Source organism: Perna viridis, chromosome 8, assembly GCF_037379345.1.
Source record: "Perna viridis isolate PV_CMFRI_1.1 ecotype Kerala chromosome 8, ASM3737934v1, whole genome shotgun sequence".
In the NCBI taxonomy this organism is placed as follows: domain Eukaryota; kingdom Metazoa; phylum Mollusca; class Bivalvia; order Mytilida; family Mytilidae; genus Perna; species Perna viridis.
In genome coordinates, this window is record NC_142452.1 from 159540 (window position 1) to 180487 (window position 20948).

The 20948-nt window shown below is 32.4% G+C and overlaps 3 long non-coding RNA genes across 5 annotated transcripts; 2 read left to right on the forward strand and 1 right to left on the reverse strand.

Annotated features, from left to right (window-relative positions):
- The first annotated feature begins 5439 nt into the window (after positions 1-5439).
- On the forward strand, positions 5440-9642 carry LOC148608706 (uncharacterized). The gene is made up of 3 exons (XR_015924835.1): positions 5440-5925; positions 6475-6595; positions 8401-9642. It is a non-coding gene; the product is annotated as an uncharacterized LOC148608706 (long non-coding RNA).
- Positions 9643-11209: 1567 nt separating this feature from the next.
- LOC148608707 (uncharacterized) lies at positions 11210-18583 on the forward strand. Of its 3 annotated transcripts, XR_015924837.1 has the most exons (8): positions 11210-11437; positions 11862-11929; positions 12656-12714; positions 13364-13545; positions 13845-13992; positions 14222-14386; positions 14748-14955; positions 16607-18583. It is a non-coding gene; the product is annotated as an uncharacterized LOC148608707 (long non-coding RNA). The 3 variants fall into 3 exon arrangements; XR_015924836.1 differs by lacking the exon at positions 16607-18583 and having other exon boundaries at positions 14748-15269; XR_015924838.1 differs by lacking the exon at positions 16607-18583 and having other exon boundaries at positions 13488-13545; positions 14748-15269.
- Positions 13289-20384, reverse strand: LOC148608708 (uncharacterized). Its single transcript, XR_015924839.1, has 3 exons — positions 20142-20384; positions 14631-14672; positions 13289-13455 (listed from the first exon to the last, which is right to left on the reverse strand). It is a non-coding gene; the product is annotated as an uncharacterized LOC148608708 (long non-coding RNA).
- Between the last annotated feature and the right edge of the window lie 564 nt (positions 20385-20948).

The following is a 20948-nucleotide window of genomic DNA, read 5'->3' on the forward strand; positions in this document are numbered from 1 at the left end:
TCTTGCACAGGAATTTGTATATCTTAAACTAAAAGGCAACAAGCATTGTACCATTTTTAGCGGAAAGGGGCTAGGATGTTTAAAAGGAATTTAAAGCTTATTTCTAATTTTTGCATAATGTTTTACTTAGCCAAATAGAGAAAACATATGATTATTCATCAATATTTCCCAGTACTCATGTAGAATATCAAATATAAATACTGCTTCTGCTGATAAATTTCTCATGCCTTCAGTTAACAAATCATCACCACCCCCCAAAAAGGGTCCACGACTCAGGAAAGAATAGACCTGATATCAAATTGTTCTGTTTGGTTCTGCATACCTAATACTATTGCTGTTTTAATTAAAAAAAAAACAGTTTTCTTCAAACTCTATCTTAGGTATCACTCGAAATTTTAACCTAATTTCTTAATAATGCTTCATTTTTCGGGTAGATATCAACAATGTCATATCAGAATATACCAATGCCAATTAATTCTTTAGAATTTTATATCTGACATGATTTGATGAAATTTTTCCGAGCATATCAAACAGAAAACATGGCAAATGAATACCGACAAGTTTGAGATGGTCTAGAGAGATACAATCGAACAAATTTCCGTATTTGCGTATCGTAAATAAACGAAATATTTGCAGAGCTAGCTTTGTTTTGATTGCATTGGGCTGTTTGATTACTTGTATTTGTTGTATCATTGATTTGCATGTACATTTATTATCGTTTTGTTACCTCGATATGCTTAAATTTAGTGAGTCTAGAGTGAAATATGAAGTATACTGAATTATTTTGCCTACGAAGAATTAAACTAGAACAAAGAAGTTGGTAAACCTAATACGAAAATTGAAATGAAAAAGTAAATGGTGTTTTACGTCCCCATTATTCATTGAAGACCAATGGATGGCCTTGAGCTGACATTTTTTATTCAAGTAGGGTTGCTGTCCCTTTGACATACTCACCATATCCATTCTCCTTATGTAAATAGCAAAACGGTGTTCCAGACATAAATATATCATTTTGTCCAGTTGAAACATATTTTTTTTGTATCAAAATGGTTAGCCTGTATTAAATCATGGATTTTACACATTTACTGTAAACAGATTATTTTTGCGGTTCGGGGTTTAACGGATTCTGTCAAATGAACATATTCGCGGATATCATTTTTCGCGGTGTGATGCCATGATCAGCGTTATACAGAGTTCCGTTGGTACTATTTTTGCGCTTTTCCGTCCATCGCGGAAATAGCACAAATTAATACGTTTACATTGTTTCAGGTAAAGGTAACATATCAACAGATAAAATCTGCACTGGGGTGTGTACCATATATAATGATGATAGGAGTAACTTTTGATATGCATTTCGTAAGTATTTGCTATATCAGTGCACTGTACAAGTACTATAAGCTGAATAGCTGATTTTTTTGTGTTCTTTTTTTCGTGTTTTTTTTTTTTTTTTTTTTTTTTTTTTTTTTTTTTTTTTTTTTTTTTTTGCGTGACTTAGTGGTCAGTATATTCTATAACTTATTAAAACAATATAAAGGTACGTACGGACCTTTACTATAACAAATTCCAAGGAACAAAATAATTTGTTTTATATAAATTTAGGTTTCGTTTATGAATGGATATTGGATTGACTTCATATCCATTTTTTTCACTTTCTACGACTGACATCTGATTTCTATGAATCTTCTCACACCTTTCTACCTATATATGTATTGTTCTGTAATTCACGCATTGATATGTAATACCTGCGCGTAGTTCATCAGAAATTAATAACCCGAATATTTTCGAAAAATAATTAACTCGTAACAAAAAAAAAGGTTTCTTGTGAAATTATACGAGAGTCAGTCTAAATAGTGTCAATGTGTCGTACATAAATACCTCTCATGAGGCGACGGTCAAGAAAAGATCATCAATGCACTTTTACCTCGTATTTTCAAGTGCGAAAATGATATGACGTCATTAACGTTATCTTAAATAACCGAAAAAAAAACATTGTTTCACTATTCCCTATTACATATATACAACATAGCACCATGAATTACTGTAAAATAAAGACAGCATAATTAGTCAAAAATGTGTTTGTTCTTTTTAAATTAACCGACAAATGTGTCGCCTCGGTAGTCAACCCCCAAATGACAAAAAACGTCGCTTTGGCAGCCAACCCTCAAACGACAAAAATGTCGCTCTGGCAATGAAAGGGTTAAAAGTACTACTGAAAATCCTGTGTTTCCTACGAAGTTTCATTGGCGACGATGATGAAAAACTTGATGAAAAACTTAAATATTTGACGGGAGGAAGTTTTTAAACGAAAGCAATAGGAAGACTGGCTAGATGTATAATGTGAGTTCAGATATTTTAGAATCACACAGGCTGAAGACAAGAAAGATGCCCTATTGATTTATGGAGGAAAATAAATCACGCTTCTAGAAAAAAAGTTTAAAGAATGAACCAGGAAATAGTGACGAATACCATGCATTAAGAACAAATATTTTTTTCCGAAAAAGAATAAACACCACTCTAGATATATATTTTCGAGGATGAAGCCGGAAAGAGAGGAAACAATTGACTGTTATGTTACAAGATTAAGGAAAAGAACAAATGATTGTGAATTCGGGGAGACAACAGAAGAAAGAATTCTAGAACATTGTATACAAAGTATAGACAACAAAGATCTTATAAGAAAAGCTACCAGTACAGGATGGAATCTAGATCGATTCATAGAGAAAAGTGCACATACAGAGGACACTAATTTACAGATGAAAGAAATGAGAATTGAAGAATCAAATTCAGAAGAGAACAACGTAAATGGGAGATTCGAAAGAAAGTTTGATAACAGCCAGAGACAAGAAGTAGAAATATATAATCAAACGCGAGTGAGAGGGGTATCACACTGGTGAAGAAAGAGAAAGATTATCGGCCCTCCGACAGGCGTGGGTGGGGGCGGATGAAGATAATAGGCCAGCTGCAAGACAGGCGCGGGTGCAGGCGGATGATTGTAAGAGTAATCAAGGGAACCAAGGTTATAGCGGTAATCAAAAAATGTAATCCATGGACAAAGACCAGACATGGAAAACAGACATACTCAACAAAGAACATAAAGTAACTAAAATCATACATACAAAGTAACAAAAGCAAATGAGCAACTCGGACTCCACCAAAAAACTGGGAGCATGGACCAGGTGCACCAGTAGGGTAAGCGTCATCTGCTTTTCTAGAATCATCCGCCGAGTTGCTCATGAAAAGTCAAGTCCGGTGTAGACAAACGAGGAAAGGAAAACTATGACTTGTTGAATAAATCAGTTTCATGGTGCAGATGGATACACCATAACGATCCACGAGTTCATGATGACGACCATAAAACGTCTGTAGTGATGACTTCAATCTTGTAGCAACATAACCCTGTCTCAGAAGCCTATTTGTTAGAGTTCTAGTTCGATACAAAAAGACTGCGTAGTTTCGGCAAGCTCTGGCATAACGTATGAGTTGTGATATGAACACTCCATACGCAGGTGCTGAAGGGATGTTGCCACAGATGAAAAGAAAGTTGACAATTCTGAATGAAAAGTCATCATGTTTGTCGTAAAGTTTGGTCAATAGTTTCCCTTTACCATCGATTTCTAAGTGTAGGTCAAGATATGAGGCTGACTTCACAGTGTCTGTAGTATCCTTTATCTCAAGTTCTTTTGGGTAGATGCGATGTATCAAATCCCCGAAATTCGGATTGTTTAAAGATAATACGTCATCTGTATAGCGGAAACTGAGATTGAAGGATCTAGCCAAACGAAACGATATTCTTTCTTTCTGATCAGATCAGCTATAAAGTCAGCCTCATAAGTCAGCAAGTAAAGGAGCACAATTTGTTCCCATTGGAATGCCGACCGTTTGTTGAAAAACACGTCCACCACACTGGACAAATATGTTGTCGATTAAAAATTCCAGCATTTTGTAAACATCTTCCTCTGTATATTTGGACGATGATTTTGAATAATTTTTTACAAAGTATGAGGAATCTCTACCAAGAACTATATATTTGTATCTAGGTGTACCATCTTTTTTGGAAAAACAACGATGTATATGTTTTTAAGTCGGGATCTTAACTGAGTATGGGGAATAGAAGTATACAGTGCTGACAAATCATAGATTTTAATGCTATTATATTCAGATAATAGTCTTAAACTAATTGTTTCCAAAAGATCTTTCGAATTTTTCAGGATCCACATTGAATTGGAGAGAGGATCTGCTCAGAAGAACATGTGAAAAGAACAATGTGTACATTGAACAAAATTCAGATTTGTGTGAAAATAGGAAAATAGTGAATGATAGACCCCGACGCGAACGTAGGGCACCAATGGATTTCAATGATTTTATTATGAATCAAAGACTTTAATTTAACTCATCGTACACACATTTGCACTTTGTCTATAACGTTTCGTTGCTACGGCATTCTTGTATATTGAGTTGAGTCAAATTATTACTTTCAAAATTTATATGATTCTGTGCATAGTTATGACTTTCCTATCCTGTATACAAAGCTGCCACATAATCTTATCAAAGAAAAATTGACAAATTTTATTACATGGTCTTTTGATAAATCTGGTTCACAATTTATTTCTTGTAATGACTACAATATTTTTTCAGTGACGGTAAACGGAATACATTTTGTAAATATTTTGATTGGACATTATTGGATATGATCAATGGTATGAGTTTAATTAGTAATATTTTTATTCGATTTGGTAATATTCTATACAGACATATTATTCGATGTCGTCCTATGGGATTTTTTGTACGCCTCCTATGGCTGATTTGTTTTTCTACTGCTAAGATTGCAGTTCATCGCTTATCCAAAAATCCTTTCAGGTATGATCTGCTGCATGAATTCAATAATACATTACGATACTTTGATGATATTTTGGCCGTAAATAACTTCGAAAACTAAAAGAAATTTAGCTCACTTAGTTTAACAATAAAAGTACTCTTAAAAGGTGATTTTGATTTCCCAATTGTTGATTTCCCTATCCTTGATTGTGATATTCCTGAATCAACATCTTATGGTTTTTATTTTTCACAACTGGTCCATTGTGCTCGTGTTTGTAATAAAGTGTGTCTGATTTAAATGAACTGGAGCTTTCTACCAGGGGTATCGATATCACAAATGTCTGAAAAACATTTACTTATTTTTTTTCACCGTTACAAAACTTTGATACACAAACATAGTAGTACTTACAGATCCTCAATGAAATATGGTTTTGCTCAACCAGTTTATTTTACCTCAATATAGTATATAAAGCACATTCTTTTAAACAAAAACCTTTGGGTTTATCGACTTCCCGAAATATATTTATTGGTAAAGTATACCATTTTCAAATTAAATCATTGTCCAACTTTTGACCTTGATGATATTTGAACCCTATTTGTATCCCTGCGTAAAAATATATCATCTTTGAGTATCGTATTACATCGAATCTTGCCTATTTACTACTCTTCGTCACTACTCCAAGTTCAGCCCACTTGAATTGTAGAGACCGATAATTTCTAATGCTGGTCATTCTTTACTATGTTCTGAGCTAGCATTGCTTATTTTTTTTTGTCTATATGTCACAAATGTGTCATAATAGTATTTTTTAGTTTGAATTTTAAGAATTGTTCAGTTACCGTGGATTTAATAACTCTGGTGTCAGGGCCTTCAACGGCATTTTTTTTAAATGTTTATACTCATTGATTCACCAGTGGTGATTTCAAAACATATTTATTTTGTACCTAGGTTATACGCTATTGCATTTGTTACGTTTCACCATATCCGTTTTCTTTTTTTATATGATATCATATAAAATCAATGAAGCAAAAAGACGATTTATGATATTTCTTTCTCTTTAACTGTTGATACCTTATCGACAAACCTAATGGGAAGACACAGAATATTATAGGGTAAAGGGTTGTACTCATTGTTTCTTTACATACATTTTTTGTACAATTAGTTCAACAAATTTTATTTAACTTGCACTGCAAAATCCATAAAGCTTATGATTCGTCCTTCCTTAGTTCAGTAATCATATGTTTTGTTTGAGTGAAGGTTCAAACTAAATAACATGCAATTGGCGGTTTGTAATGGTAAATACCAGAAATTCCGCCTGCTAGACTTTGAATATATTACTTTATTGAATAGACTTCGATTTTGAATGGTTTCACGATACGAGAAGGTTAAACATCCAATCCTATCGTACAGAAATTTTTTTTTCAAGTTTTAATTTTCGATTCGAATTAAATAATATCATGACGATTATCTCGTATTCTCTACAGCGTTCAAATACATGAAATAAGTATCTTAAAATTATATAAACTTTTGTTCCTCTTGGTGAATATATATTTTCGTGAACGTGTATACAATGAGTTGGATTTTTACACGTAAAAGGTAGATGACAGGAACACAAAGAAGTTGCTTAGTTAAAAAATTCTATGTCTATTTTGTCTATATAGATTTTCCTCATCTTTCTGGAAGCTGACCTTCAAATGCACATAGCATTCTAGTTCGAGTGGTAAATGCAAGTGATTATGTACAATATCGATGACAAGGGAAACTTCCCAAGAAAAAATAATGGTAACTGAATTATTAAATATAAGGTTTTAAGAAATATGAAATTATCTAGATCATTTTTTTACCGTTTATCTTACCCTTCAAGGAGACTTCATATAAAATGTTGGTAGTCAGAGTAATCAAGGGAACCAAGGTTATAGCTGTAATCAAAAGAATGTAATCCAGGGACGAAGACAAGACATGGAAAACAGACATACGCAACAGAGAACATAAAGTTAATAAAATCATACATACAAAGTATCAAAAGCAAATGAGCAACTCTGACTCCACTAAAAACTGGGAGCATGGACCAGGTGCTCCGATAGGGTAAGCGTCCTCTGCTTTTCTAGCAACATCCGCCGAAGTTGCTCATAAAAGTCAAGTCCGGGGTAGTCGAAAGAAGAAAGGAAAACTATGACACATTTAACAAATCAGTTTTCATAGCGCGGATGGATACACCGTAACGACCCACGAGTTCATAATAACGATCATAAAACTTCTGTATTGATGACTTCAATGTAACTTCACCATTCATGATGTTATGCTGTTTTTTTTATGCATAATTTTTTTAATAAAGTTTTTAACAAACGATCGGCATTACATAGGGAACACATTGTGCTCTTCTACACATTGTCCTATACCTTCAATCTTATGAGGCTGATTTATAGCTGATCTGATCCGAAAGAAAGAATATCGTTAACCTAGATCTGTTAATCACATTTTCCGCCAATAGAAGACGTATAACCTTTAATCAATCCTAGTTTCGGGGAAATGATACATCGCATCTACCCCAAAGAACTTGACATAAAGGACACTACAAACACCGTAAAGTAAGGAAAGCTATTGACCACATTTTACGACAAACGTGATGACTTTTCATTCAAAATTGTCAACTTTCCTTTCATCTGTGGTAACATACCTTCAACACCTGTACCTTGAGTGTTCATATCACAACTCATACATTATGCCAGAGCTTGCCTTTTTGCAGACGTTTTGTATGGCCCTAGACTTCTTACAATTGGGCTTCTGAAAAAGGGTTTTGTTGTTACTGGATTGAAATCATCACTAAAGAAGTTTAATGGTCGTAATCATGAACTCGTGGATCGTTACGGTGTATCTATCTGAACCATGAAAAGTTATTTGTTCAACGTTTCATAGTTTTCCTTTCCTCTTTCATCTACCTCGGAATTGACCTTTTTTTTAAGCAACTCTGTGGGTGAAAAGCAGAGGACGCTTATCCTACAGGTGCATCTGGTTAATGCTCCCAATTTTTAGTGGAGTCCGAGTTGCCCATTAACGTTTGTTACTTTGTATGTATTATTTTAGTTACTTTATGTTCTTTGTTGTGATTATCTGTTTTCCATGTCTGTTCATAGTCCCTTGATTACATTCTTTTGATTGCCACTATAATCTTGGTTCACTTGATTACTCTTTCAATATAAAATTCGCATTGCTACAAATATGATTTGCTGGTTGAAGCTACATGATTTTGTATTAATTTGCAAGATAGTCAGTGTAGTGTAGTGTAATAGGTTTGATCTAGCTTAAGGTTAAGAAACACAGGAAATGTGTATAACAGACTGTATTCACAAACCTTTAGTACACACAAACAAAGCCTTTGTATTTGATATAATACTATCCACTTCCTTGGATTCAATCCAATTTTAAAAGTCTTGCACGTCGTAAATGAACAACACTATATTCAATTGTATTTAATGGCAGTGATGACATAATGTCACTTTTTGTATGGAAAATGTTTTTTGTGTAAAATGAGACATAGACCATATGTTTAATATTCTATATTTTATTGTACTTACACTTTTGTTTAGAAATTAAAGCTTATCTCCTGCATTCAGGTAAAAGAGATTAACAGATAACATAATTACATTTCCTCAATTGGCTTTGGATACGACTCACCAAGTTATGTCTTCAAAAATGTGTTTATATTTTCTGATTGGAATTGTCTCGGTTTGGTTATCATTGACGTTTTATCGAGCGCATTTGCATACTGATCCGGTCAAATATTTTTTACCACAAAACACATCTAGCTCAGATGAACGACCATTGGCAGTAATGATGAGTATCGTGATAGAAGAAACACTATAAGAAACACTTGGATAGGAACGATAAAAGTATTACAAAGACAACTACCTTTCAAAATCATTTACAGTTTTATGCTTGATAAAAATACGACTGCAACTGACGAGGAAAACAACCTTCATAAAGACATAGTGTATCTTAATGTTCCTGAACATGGGTATGCTAATAAATTTGAAGAAAGCTATATGTTTTTCTTCAGTACATACACCAAACCTACCCGAGGGCTGATTTTGGAATAAGAATAGATGATGACGTATTCCTTTGTGTACCACAAATATTCAAAAGATTAAAAGAACTCATGTCGCCAAATCTGTATTATGGAATATCATTCTCAGCTCGACACAAAATTGGACCAATAGATGAAATGTTTATTGTTTTAGGAAAACAAATAATCAATTGGGTTGTTAACCGGACATTCTGTTCATCCTATCCATGTAATACTAACACATTACAAGACACAGGTTATGGGACAACATCACTTCTAAACTGGATAAAGGACTTCAAAGACATTGATTTTCATAATGATAATAAGAGAATAAAGCACCTTTCGATAATTCACCAAAATAAAGACTTTATAAAACATACAACAAATCCAAATTATTGTAAAAGCAATGTTGTATTCCATAAGGTCAAAATTTCTCAAACTATGTATACAATGCACCACAACAACGAAATATTAAGGGCAAAACTTTCTAAATCAAACACTTCATTTCCATAAAAAGTCATGTTTAGTTGTAAATATACATATATATTTTTGTAGATTTTTTAAATATAGAGAACGTTTCCAATAAACTTCACGGAAATGATCAATTTAATCCAAAGGAGCATATATTATTTCTACTTAAATTCAACTATTGTGCATAACTCGCATCGTTGAATGAAATAGTACTACTGTTTGTAAATTAAAAAAAAACTTTCACTATGTTTTGTACTTGCATCTTCCTACCATGAAATAAATAAGTACGCAGTAACGGTTATCGTTTTTGTTTATATATCTTGCATATTAAAAATTATATGCAATTAAAAACGAAAATGCAGTGATGGTATGACATTCATTCAAACTGCTTTATTACTAGGAACTTTGTAATATTTACCATATGTTTATAAAATTCTAGTACCCTAGCGCGTGGAAAAAATAATGTTTTCAATGTTTAATTTATAACACGATATATAGTTCATGCTTTATACCTATGGACTGCTTTATTTGTATCAAACAAACTCATTCAAAATATTTTTGTAAAGTTTAAATGAAACATATGAGATGTGTTCAAACCTCTCAGAAACCTACCCTAGAACTATTTGATGATTACTTGTAAGACTCATTTAGAACAGTTTTAGGGGAGTTTTAGAACCAGATTTTCTTAGAATTTTAGCAGAGCTGACTCTTCTGAATTTTTTCAATTCTAGTAGAGTTGGCTATCAAAGAACAGTTGCGACGATCAAGCTTTTCTAAGAGTTCTCGTCTAATTACGTGCACTTTAATTGTAACACATTTATGACAGTTTTTTTCCAAATTTGCTCGGTTCAAATAACGGAAAATCCATTTTATTTTATAGGTAGTCTAGCTAAAAAATTACACAAAATGATGTAGTTAACTTTTACCCTCATTAATGAAGGTGGTTTTTGTTACAATCTTTAATTTTTCTAACGACCATCAATTCTCAATCTGAGTTTCAGAAAAGTATATTTCAAACAAAGAAAATGAATTATTATTATAACGAGAAGTCATGTGACCTTGTTTTCTAGCAAAAGAAAACAGTTTACTCCATTATTTTAGTTTTATATTGAGGTTGTCAATGTGAAATAAATGAAAATGTACCTAACATGTTTAAAGTACTTAAGGGTAATTTTACCTTCTGTCATCATTCTATCGAAAGAAATTTACGAAATCCTAAACCGAATAAATGTGGCACGCTAGAAAATGTTATTGACAAAATTAAATCAGATGTCGAACACTTATTCAACAAGTATATTCCGTCTTTCTTCAACATCACGCCCAATGAGAAAAAAAGCAATACAGTCGTTGGAAAACCGTGATGTTAAAATATGCAGGGACTGCAGCATTACTGATGAACAGTTAGAATACCTAAAACAGAGGGTCCAAGACCCTGACGTTTTTACCTTCTCCCTAAAATTCACGAAAAAGATGTCCCCCTTTAAAAAACAAGAATAATAGTAGATTTTTATTAGAAAAAACTTATCAAAATCAACATTCCACAATTTCAATTTTCACACAATAAATTAACCGTGAAAGAAAGTAATCGCTCGCTTAATTAACTTTTATCAAAATGATCGAAGAGATCCATTAATCTTTATGCATGTTACTTAGCATTTGGAGAGGATGATATTTATTTCCAACCCATTTTAGGCCCTTAGGTCATAACTCCTGATATAAAAAATCTCAAGTTCTTTGGGATAGTTGCGATATATCAAATCCCCGAAATTAGGATTGTTTAAAGATAATACGTCATCTGTATAGCGGAAACTGAGATTAAACGATCTAGCTAAACGATATTCTTTCTTTTGAATCAGGTCAGCTATAAAGTCAGCCTCATAAGAGTGAAGGAAAAGGTCAGCAAGTAAAGGAGCACATTTTGTTTTCATTGGAATGCCGACCGTTTGTTGAAAAATATGTTGTCGATTAAAAAATTAGGTATGGAAGATTCCCAAATAACACAATTTGGAAAGAACAAGCATACGGCAATAAATGGAAATCTACTATAAAAGCTGGATCGGCCAAATACAGACAAAACTTGTATTTTACAGGTATTTGTACATGTGTATACTTTCTTTTGGGTGAATATTTAACCACAAAACCATACAGAAAGCATTCCTTTGACGTTCAGATAGTCTTACAAACTAAGCTTTGACATATTGTAATTAAGAACAAATATGTGAATGTGACACAAGTCCTGACATGTTATTAGTCTTGTTATACTGATGTAGCAAAAGAGTGGAGGAAATGTCCATGCATGTAATATCTATTCACATGCAACCTTCAACAGTTTTTGAGAACTTTTTTTTTATACATTAAATCCCAAATATGTTCCAGCATGCTAAAACATGGTGTTAACAACACTGTATTTGACCATCCAAATAACATAATTTAAGATGGATAAATACAAAAATTGACAAATCTGGTGTCTGATGATTTAAATGGGGTTTGACTTATTTAAATGATATATTTCAGATGATTTTGTCATGGATATTGCCACAAAGGAGAATGGGAAAATAACTAACTTCATCGAAAATACTCAGGTAACAATAATTATGGTGTGTCTATTTAATTAGAAATGATATTACTGTTTTACCATTGAAAGAAAACTATCTCATGTCCTCTAAATCAATATCATAAAATGACTTGATCAATTTGTTTGACTAACAATTTTACAAAAGTTTGTAAACATGGGATTATCGGTATTAAGTGTCAGTCTCTGTATTAATCAGGCAGTGGGTGAAATATGGTACAAAAACCCATCATTTTGTAAGTGTGATTTGACTATTTGCACCACCAGAATCAATGCAAAAAACAAGATTTTCCATATGTTGGTGCATTGCGTTATACTTTCATTGCAACTTTGAAAATGAACATAACTCATATGTTATATGATAACTGTCAAAAACCTCATTTTTCTAACATTTTATTTAAACATTTCTGAGGATAGAGTAATCAAGGGAACCAAGGTTTTAGTGGTCATCAAAAGAATGTAATCCAGGTACAAAGACCAGACATGGAGAAAAGACAAACACAACAGAACATAAAATACCTAACATAATACCGGTACATACAAAGTAACAAAAGCAAATAGGCAACTCGGACTCCACTTAAAACTGGGAGGATGGACCAGGTGCTCTGGAAGGGTAAGCCAGTGATGCAGATATCAAATTATGGTATTTTCAAATTGAGAAAGTTGCCATTTCTTTCTTCTACTGATATTTGCATGAACAATCTTCTGACTCAAATTTACATAACTGCACTTCCAGGATAGATGCATGTATGTAGAGATGAAAATCTGCCAGAAAGTTGGTGGCTGTGAAAAAAGGTAAAATAACGACAGCTTGTAACTAGATCAAACCCTAACTTGCAAAGTGCTTAGAATTTATTTGTAACTCTTAAATGTGGCTAAAGTATCTGTAAGGAAAAATATTATGTTTTTAATACTTTAATTATTTCAGTTTAATTTGCAAAGGAGATGGTGAATCAAGGTTAAAAAAGATTCAGACTCTAAGTGCATATGACCATGAGGACCTACATGTTTACTCAATTGATGAGGATGAAATTGAACTTAAGATGTCAGAAGACTATTTCTGTAGAAATCCATTCTTTTAAAGGATTTTTTTTTATTTCATCTTTGATATCTCATATGTTGATAGGGGTTGATAGCATATTGCTATGGACCAGTTGCCCCCTCCCTAAAAAATGAATGGAAAAAAAGTGAAAAATGTACACATCTAAGTATTATATCACATTCATAATATTAAAGCAAGGCTGTCCATTTTTCCCTCCAGAATGGAGATTGTATAAATCTTTTTAGGGCTATAAAACAGTCATTCCTAAATGAAATTTCAGATTTTTTATTTGCAGATTGATTTATTTGATTTAAAACTTTTCAGATGAAGAACAAGATTTTAACCCAAAACAGATTCAAAGGAGAAATTGAAACTCATAAGGTCCCAATAATTTTTTTCCAGATGATGCAAGTTCTAACATCTCTAAAAATGGCATCCACTTCATTGTGTGCAATTGCAGTTTGCAAAATTGCCAAAGTCTTTCCGCCAGCTGTCTGAAAATGTCAAGTTTTTATCTGCATTACAGATATGTCAATATTGGACATGATGAAGGCAATAATGAAGGGTGCAGAAGAAATGAATAGGTATTACTGACAAAATAATTCTTTATTAAAACATATCATAAACCAACATTTTTTAAATCTAAAAATTGAATGTTAGTTACTTTTTTTAATTGAATGGACAGAATTGAAATCTAAATTAGAATGCACCAAATAATGCATACAAAATAGATTAAGAACTAAGTCTTCTTGCCACACCAACTTTCAAAAATTGAAGATGACTCCCATTTATATACAATGTGACTTGGTGATTCGTAGTGGTTATACTGATCAACAAAACTGTAGTAGTTTGATTTAGTGCTTTTTTTTGTTTGTGGTCATAGGGATGGCGCTATTTTATTTGATGCAATGGAGGAAAACATCATACGGGTAGTTACAGAGATATCCCTTTGTGTATGTGACTACAACATGATGAATGAAGCTACAAATCATATGGGTTCAAGCACAAACAAGTTTTGTCCCAGATGTCATGTAAGATATAAAATGTAAAACACAGTTCTGATACTGAACGGCATTCCTTTTAAAATTTGAGTCGTGTTTCCATATAGATACATGTATGTAGTCCACTTTTATAACAAATACACAGCATTTTCATATTCTTTTCTTGTTTTGAGTAAAGGATTGACAGAATATATTCACTGATATGAATAGCACTTCTGTGATGCTTGTTGTTTATGAATTGATTTCTTTTAATTTACAGGCAAAAAAGTGTTAAAAACAATATTACGAAAGGAAAAACACGAACTGTGAAAGAGTCGAAACAAGTCCTCCAAAGGCTAACCATTAATGACAGAAGAGAATTGAGGCAGCAATATGGATTAAAACCGTACCATAACTGTCTATGGGACACTATTAATCCTCACAGGTACAGCTATTGCTATGATCAGTGTGCAATCGACTTAAAATATATCCCCTTAATTCAGAAAATCAACTTCAATACTCATAAGTAATCATGTTTTGTTGTAATGAACTCTTAAAATTCCTATGACCTGATTAGTTCATATAAAATATTAATCATGGGGAAAAAAGTTATTTTAGTTTTCCATGCACAGCTAGACTGAAGAGAACTACCGGGTATTTCTTTTTGATTGATGTATACTTAAACATACTTGTAAGTCCATATGCTTTGCTTATTATCACAGTGGTGGGGTCTACAAAAGAAAATACTAAGAAAATAAATCTTTATATAATTTTCATTTTAATTCTTCTTACACTTTCTATTTCAGTGACATCCATATTGGTCTCTTACATTGGTTGTTCCTGGGCCTGCAAAACATCTTATAAAACAATGCGTTTCAGATCTAACTGAGCTTCAACAAGAACAACTGCAACTTCTAATTGAAAGGCATGGACCTATCTTCATTTTCGTATAAATTGAGAGGAGACTTTATCAAATATGTTGATTCTCGACAAGGGAAAGATGTTAACCAATATGTAAGTGCTTGGTTTAGTTATGAATAGACAGCACATGGTTTTAAAATTGCCTGTTCATGTCACTTTCATATCTTAGTAGCAAGTAGTGAGACTTTGCATATAGAAAAGGGAGTCTGGTGCTGCATTGAATGTTCAATACAATCAAGTTTTCTCTACTACGTTGGCAATTGGGGCAATTAACCATTTGGATATGCCTATGCATGTACGAAACAAAACCCTGGGTAACAAATATCCTGAGATAATTTGTTTACCAATGGTGTGTCTTATTACTTTATGATATATTACACTATATATTATATTTCTTTTTAATTTAAGGTTCAAATAGCACCGTACTACATGAAAATGGTTATCTTACCAGATATAATAGTTGATATAATTGCTAAGAATAATCAAGGGAACCAAAGTTATAGCGGTAATCAAAAGAATGCAATCCAGGGACATAGACCAGACATGGAAAACAGACATACACAACAAAGAATATAAAGTAACTAAAATCATACATACAAAGTAACAAAAGCAAATGAACAACTCGAACTCCACTAAAAACTGGGACCATAGATCAGGTGCACCGGTAGGGTAAGCGTCATCTGCTTTTCTAGAAACACCCGCCGAGTTGCTCATAAAAAGTCAATTCCGGGGTAAACAAACGAGGAAAGGAAAACTATGACTCTTTGAATAAATCAGTTTTCATGGAGGAGATGGATACACCATAACGATCCACGAGTTCATGATCACGACCATGAAACTTCTGTAGTGATGACTTCAATCTTGTAGCAACATAACCCTGTTCCAGAAGCCTATTTGTTAGAGTTCTAGCGCGATACAAAAAGTCTGCGTACTTTCGGCAAGCTCTGGTATAACGTATGAGTTGTAATATGACACTCCATACACAAGTGCTGAAGGGATGTTGCCACAGATGAAAGGAAAGTTGACAATTTTAAATGAAAAGTCATCACGTTTGTCGTAAAATTTGGTCAATAGTTTTCCTTTACCATCGATTTCTAAGTGTATCAAGATATGAGACTGACTTCACGGTGTCTATAGTATTCTTTCTTCCTGATCAGATCATCTATAAAGTTAGCCTCATAAGAGTGAAGGGAAATATCACAAAGTAAAGGAGCACAATTTGTTCCTATTGGAATGCCGACCGTTTGTTGAAAAGCACGTTCACTTAAGACTCTAAAACATTAATACCTGCATTAAACGATGTTCATTAGGATATGTTGTGAACAGAAAAAGGCACTAGAGCGTCATTTAAAATACCATAATAACCATCCATTGAAATAATATGATCTGTGGCACCTCTCCCAAAAATGCCTGCTCACAGATGGCCAGAATTCCAAGAAAACTTGTGAGTCTACGTTGACGCAGGCAAAAAAATGATCAATTTTGTACCATATGCTAGCTATTTTGTGAAAAAAAACTTCAGTTTTAAATCTATTTGACATGTCATTAGTCAATAAGAACTATCTGAAAAATTCTAAAATAGTTATCTTGTTGTACAACATGAAGTTCCTAACAAAAATTCTGATTGGTAGCATTTTATTACTATGTTTAGAATTTCAGTCCAGAAGGGGGTAGAACACCTGTAAGTGTACCTTTTTGATTTACATGTATTACATAACTTATACCTACATATTTATAATTACAGGTAAACATCAATACAATACATGAAAATTATAATAGTATTTGAAAGATTGGAAAAAGGAAAAAGTATCTGTGTTATTCGCTTACTAAGCAGTTAAAAACGAAACTTAAAATAGAAGCTACACTGTATATATATAGCACTCTCGGTGAAACAATGATAATAGGATATGGTGAATATGTCAAAAAGACAACTACCCCGCAGGGGTAAAAAATTTCGATGTACGTAAACATTGTAAACATTATTATTTTTGAAGAAAAAAGTTATTTTGACATGTAACAAAAGTGTCTACATAAAATTTACCCATTACCTACAACTATATCCCTATTTTAACACATTTTTGTTGGTTTTATCGCACATTTTCTTCCCTTTTTAAGTTCTTTAATGAGAAATTGATACTTATTGAATATGTGTACCTTTAAAAAGATAAATTAAATATTTTCAGAGACAAATTTGGTCTATTAGTGAATAATCTATCTCCAGAGTGATTGCTACTCTCTAAAAGTGGAAATGAATTATTACTATATAGTGTTCATTTTCTTCAATAACAACAGTATATGTAGTGTATGTAAGATGGTAATCAGGGGAACCTAGTTTCTAGCGAGCAAAAGATAATGTAATTCAGGAAAATACAGACACAAATAACAAATTTGTGAAACTACATAAACCAAAACAGCTTTCGAATAACGACGTATTTGAAAGAGTAATCAAGGGAAACAAAAGTCTAGCGGAAATCATCAGACTTCAATGTTGTATCAACAAAGGCCTTTTCCAGAAGTTTAATTTTTTTTATGTCTGCGTAGTTACGGCAAGCTCTGTCATAATGTTTGAGTAGGGATATGAAAATTTTACAGTACCTGTTTGGAATAAACTTCCCATTTTATTGGGTACGGGGCAATGGGGAATGGGGGATGGGGCAACAGGGAATGATAGATAGATCAATGGGGCATGGAGAATAGGGTATGGGGAATGGGGAATTGGGTAAATGAATAGGGCAATGAGGAATGGGGCGAGGGAATAATTTTGATTGGTCAATCGAAAAATATTGTTTAGCCTTGATTTTTCTTAAGCAACGTACTTATCATAATTCTATGATTGTCACAGCAATTGAAAGAGAATTTTTTTTGTTTATTTGTAGAATGTTTGCGTTCATACGATTTCGAAACATACGTCATTTTTGAAAATTTAGACTGACATAATTTTGTCACAGACACTTGCATTATTTTAATATTGATATATTGATTATATTAAAAATTAAAAACATGACCAGTTTTTAAATTGAAAACGTTGATTCCCTTTCAATTGTCTGACATATATGATAAGTGTCGCAACCACGAACCGGATACTAATATTGCCATCATTGACAGCCACACATATGATGATTATTGTGTCAATTTCTACATTTCAAACAATTATTTTGGACCATTAAGGAAATTTCAAGTCATTACAATTTTTCAAATCGCACAAATATCTCATTTTGAAGACTTTGTATTGAAATATGAGTGTCTCAACAACCAACCGGATACTAATATTGCCATTTTGTATATTTTAGAGAAATCTTTTGGACCATTATTGAAATGAAAACTTTTTGCAATCATACCATTTGCAGAAATATGTCATTTTTCAAAAATTTGACTGAAATAAATGTGCCGCAGCCCCACTTACGATGCTCAATTTGACAATGTTTACATCCTTAACAATTATTATAGAACATTAAAGAAGTTTCAAGGGTTCATATTCATTCAATTTCAAAAATATCTCATTTTAAGAGGTTTACTGAAATATTTGTATCACACCCATTAACATAGTACTTATATTGACAATTTTAACATTTTATACAATAGTTTTGGACTGTTAGGTATATAACAAGTGTTTGCTTACATACACTTTGCAAAAATATGTCATTTTGAAGATTTTCGATATTCATATTGCCATTGTGTTATATTTACATAACAATAATTCGCCATTATTGAAATTTAAACTGTTCGGACTCATACAATTTGCAGAAAACGGATTGAAATAAATGTGTCAAAGTCATATATATGATGCTTTTTGACAATTGTTTACATTTTAAGTAATAATATTATACCATTAAGGAAATATCCAGTGTTTGCAATCATTTAATTTGCAAAATACATCTTACTTTTAAGAACTTGGTGTGAAATATAAGTATCACAGCCATCAACATAATACTTATATTGACAATTTTAACATTTTGTACAATAGTTTTAGACTGACAGGTATATAAAAATGTGTTTGTACACATACATCTAGCAAAAATACGTCATTTTGAAGATTTTGGATTGAAATATGAGTGTTGCAACAACCAACTGGACTCTTATATTGTCATTCTTTAAAAACAATACTATTGAACCATTATTGATATTAAATCTGTTTGCACTCAAACAATTTGCAGAAATATGTCATTTGTGAGGAATTTGACTGACAGAGTAATAAAGGGAACCAAGGTTGTAGCGGTAATCAAAAGAATGTAATCCAGGGACAAAGACCAGACATGGAAAAGGACATACACAACAAAGAATATAAAGTAACTGAAATCATACATACAAAGTAACAAAAGTAAATGAGCAACTCGGACTCCACTAAAACCTGGGAGCATGGACTAGGTGCACCGGTAGGGTAAGCGTCCTCTGCTTTTCTAGAAACACCCGCCGAATTGCTCATAAAAAGTCAAGTCCGGGGTAGAAAAACGAGGAAAGAAAACTATGTTCATTTGTTGCAGCTACATACATGATGCTTGTTTTGAAAATATTCACGTTTTAAGAAATAATTTAAGACAATTAAGAAAATGTCTAGTGTTCGCACCCATTTAATTTGCATAAGCATCTCATTTTTGCAAGTTTGGTTTGAAATATATGCATCACAGCCATCAACATTATACTTATATTGACAATTTTAACATTCCATACAATAGATTTACACTGATAGGTATATACAAGGTGTTTTTAGTGGAGTCCGAGTTGCTCATTTACTTTTGTTGCTTTGTATGTATGATTTTGGTTGCTCTATGTTCTTTGTTGTGTATGTCTGTTTTCCATGTGTAGTCTTTGTCCCTGGATTTAATTATTTTGATTACCGCTATTACCTTGGTTCCCTTGATTACTCTTTGCATACATAGACTTTGCAAAACCTTTTCATTTTGAAAATATTTAATTGATATCTGAGTGTTGCCACCACCAACCAGATACTAATATTTCCTTTTTTATATTTTAAACAATAATATTGCACCATTATTGAAATTAAAACTGTTTGCACTCATACAATTTGCAGAAATATGTAATTTTTGAGAAATATAATTGAATTAACAGTCATTTCAAAAACTAGATTCGTTAACAATTAATATATTTATCTATAGTTATATATTCATAGGGCATGGGGAAATGGGGTATGGAGCAATGGGGAATGGGGCAATGCAATCTTGATTGGATTTTTGAATGAAGATATAGTTGATGCTGCAAAAATAATTCTATATTTAATTTTATCAAATTAACTTGAAAAAATGATAAACACTTGTATTGACCTAAGTACGATCTGTCGCATTCTGTTTCAAGCATATGCGAAAGGAAATATCATTATACTTATTAAATTTTACAGACAAGACATCACAGCTTCTCCTTTTACCTTGTCAAACACGTACACATTTTCAAAATTTTGTGGATCGGCGATTTTTGGATTTCTGTTTTATTTTGTAATTTAACAACAGTTTCATTTTTTGATAATGTTTAAACTAGCATACACTTGTAAGAAATAGCTCTGACAGGGTAGGTTGTATGTCTTTCCTTCAAATCCCTCTTTGAAGTTCCTCATTCATGTTTTTGTTAGTTTGTAAAATGTACGTATGATTTTAGTTACTTTATGTTCTTTGTTGTGTATGTCTGTTTCCAATGTCTGGTCTTTGTCCCTGGATTACATTCTTTTGATAACCGTTATAACCTTGGTTCCCTTGATTATTCTTTACCTTCAAGGCAATCATTTTGTCAAAACAATGTGTGATGATTTGTGTAATATATACGTTTAATTCTGGTCAATGCATGTATTTTTGTTACCTCTGTTATTTGCCTTATATTCATGAATCAATTTGTTCATTTATTCCTGTTCTGTTTTGTTTTGTTTTGTTTTTTTGTTTTTTGTTTTTTGTTTTTTTTTTCTATTGTTTTGTTTTGGTTTGTTTTTTGTTTTGTTACAAAACAAAATAAAAAAAAGAACAAAACAAAATTCATAAATATTAGACTGTATTCGAAAAAAATTATCAAAATGTACGTGCAAGGGCTTACAAACACAAAGGATTAACAAGTTACTCACTACATCTTTTGTTTTAAAGTATGAC